The sequence below is a fragment of the Zerene cesonia genome, unplaced genomic scaffold, assembly GCF_012273895.1.
Source record: "Zerene cesonia ecotype Mississippi unplaced genomic scaffold, Zerene_cesonia_1.1 Zces_u006, whole genome shotgun sequence".
NCBI lineage: Eukaryota > Metazoa > Arthropoda > Insecta > Lepidoptera > Pieridae > Zerene > Zerene cesonia.
Genome location: NW_024045136.1, coordinates 532,962 through 536,166, shown reverse-complemented (window position 1 = coordinate 536,166; position 3,205 = coordinate 532,962). Strand labels below are relative to the sequence as shown.

At 37.9% G+C, this 3,205-nt stretch overlaps 1 protein-coding gene across 1 annotated transcript in view; it reads right to left on the bottom strand.

Moving 5' to 3' along the window:
- LOC119838877 (protein SERAC1) overlaps positions 1-3,205 on the bottom strand; it is a 29,655-nt gene that overhangs the window by 4,186 nt on the left and 22,264 nt on the right. The gene's annotated exons all lie outside the window — the stretch shown is intronic.

The following is a 3,205-nucleotide window of genomic DNA, read 5'->3' as shown; positions in this document are numbered from 1 at the left end:
ACAGAGAAAAGAAGAAAAGACGATACACCAGACTAGACGAAGCGAAGCTTAGAAACGAATTGAGTCACATGCTCAAAGATATAGACGCAGATAACGTTAGCGAATTCTACGAGGACATGAAGCGGATACTGCCAAACGAGAATCTGTTTATCACTGAGAAATTTTATAACAACACGCTGCTAGATCAAGTCGAAATCGTCGGCAATTACGAATCACAAGCGGATTTCGTTAGAGATCTGTTCAAGAAAAGCTGCGAAGAGAGATGCGATCACAGCGAGGCGAATGATAACTGTCAGTGTGTCAGTGTGTGCGAGGTGGGGTGTGGGTGTGTGTGCGACAAGTGCTATTCGACCTGTTGGCCTCGGGATTGGATAAAAGTGGACTATCCTGGTGCTAGGATTATATCTATTAATTACACAAGCGACCCGTATTTATGGAGGCCGCTGTGGATTAAGGAGATAAAGAGGTGAGATTTAATTCTATATAAGTCCTCTATTTGTAAATGGCTCCACTCCATAGTGAGACTCTGACAATGTCTTGAGCTAATGCTAAAAAAATCTATAGTATAAGCAGGATTCATCCATCGTCCAAACTGAACTAACGATAAAATATATAAAATGTGGCGATAGGAATAAAAATTTCCTATTATTTATAGGAAATTTTTGGCTTTTTTCTTAAGGACTGGTAGATCTTGGTGGCATCTGACGACCATTTCGTTTTGGTGACATTTGTAAAAACTCTATCTATTATTTAGATAAATATGCCCAATCACCATGTCCATACATATAGGAAAACACATAGGAAAAATTCGCATGATAATACTTTGTCATGACAATTGTTTCTGATGATTATGCTTTATCATCCGAATATAGTCTATATCATCCGAAATTGGCCTTTCGCCTTAAAATAGAAATGCCAACAAGTCTACCATAACCCATAGTCAACTAATTTTTTTTATGTCATCGTCGTCAATGAAACTGGTGGGTCGCCTGATGGTAAGCGCTACCACCGCCCATGAACATTTGGAGAGGCGTAAGGTTCATTGCAGACCTTACGCCTCTACAAATGGATTGCTGACTTCAAGTTGAAAAGGGATTAAGGAAGGTATAAATGAAAGGACTGAGAACGGTAAGGAAAAAGAATATAGGCATTCGAGACTTTTTATGTCATAATGGGTTATCCGCCAGATGGTAAGCGATAACCACCGCCCATGAACATTTGTAGGTATAAGGTCTCTACAAATACGTTACTTGCGTTTACTGGGTAAGGGAAAGGAGAGAATTGATGAGAGACGAAGGACTGGGAAGAAAAAGCTAAGGTATTTAGAATCTATTTATACTAATCTATCTTTTTATTATTTGTTTGTTCTCAGGTTGCGATTACACGAAAGGGCTGAACAAATGACGTCGCAACTTTTAGATCTAGGTGTAGGAGAAAAACCCATTATATGGGTTGGACATTCCAAAGGAGGTTTATTTATCAAGCAAATTTACTGTGAAGGTAAATGTTTATAGATGACTAGCAAACCCGGCGAACTCCGTTTCGCCACCAGGTGGTTGTATGTGAAAAATGATTTTCCCGCTTTTCAGTTGAAATTTTTCCTGAATTTTCTATGCTATAAACCTCACGGTGCCCGAGACCTTTCCAACGAATGCAAAACCGTGGAAATCGGTTCGTGCGTTCTGGAGTTATAGCGTCAGGAAGGAAAACCCGACTTATTTTTATATATTAGATTGGTTTAAAGTAATAAATTATGTATAGTCCTGAAGCCACTGAGTTATCTATACCCGAGTGTTTATTTTCAATACTAAATTGTTAAAAAATACTAGTAAGTAAATAATAGCCGCATAACAATATCTGCCAGGCAACCTGGTAGAAAAAGAAATGTCTAGTATCAACTTATTTTTTTAACAGAAAAAATACGTATCATCGAAATCATTGCTTTTTTAAATTTTTATTTCAGCATATGATGCATATATGGAAATAACCAAAGAGAATGGAATAAATGAAAATAATGATAAAACCGAAAATTGTATGAATGACGTTTTAAATAATGAAATGATAAATGTAAATTATGATAATGACAAGTGTTCGGAAAATAATGAAAGACTTAGCAATATAAACAATAATGATTGTACAGATGGAAACAGAGGTAACGTATATTTTTAAATTATTTTTATAGTGAAATTGATTTATACTGAATGACTCACGCACACACATACAATTAACCAATCACAGGTCACCGCCGGTTGTGTCTGTGCACAAGGCCTCACGCACACATGCATACGTAGCCTTACTCAGATATGAGAATGCGCCATTTACTAAAAAATTATGTCTGTGTGCAATGCGTGTGTGTAGTGCGCGTGTGTCATCATCATCATCATCATCATCATTAGCCCATATATGTTCCAACTGCTGGGACACAGGCCTTCTATCCTGGTTCAGGGCATAATCCATCATGCTGGCCAAGTGCGGGTTGAGAGATGTCACATGTCGTCGAACTTTTTGATAATTGGACATGCCGGTTTCCTCACGATGTTTTCCTTCACCGTTTTAAGCAGTGATGATGTTATCCACATCTGTAGATTAAATGAAAAATCTGTTTATTTCCTGCATGCTCGCCTGGTCTCGAACCCCGACTTATCCTTACAAACTGTCGCTTTTATACTATTAGTAGTATAGTAGTATAAGAGTATAGTAGTATGTGTATGTTTGTTACTCTTTCACGCAAGAACTACTGAACCGATTGCAATGAAATTTGGTACGTAGACAGCTCGACAACTGGAATAACACATAGGCAACGTTTCATCCCGATATTCCTACGGGATACATACTTAAGCGGGTGAAACCGCGGGGCGCAGCTATTTTATCATATACTTTGACATAAATACTCTCTTTTAGCCCGTGCAGTCCCCTAAATCGATACAATTATTACACGTTATGAAGTTTAAATGAGAATTTAAATCATTTAAAAGGTAGCTTCATTTGCTGAATTCTCAATGTCGCTAGACTAACTCACACTTGATCAAAAATATTTTCTTAAAGTCATTTAGTCAATACAAAGAAACCTCTTTCTCAACTCCTATTTCCTTCTCCTAGCCCTTCCCAGTCTATTCCTTCTTTCCATTCATCAATCCTTTCCTCATCCCTTATCCCTTAAAAGCGGGCAGCGCATTCTCAGAGGTCTGAGCCTCTGCGAATGTTC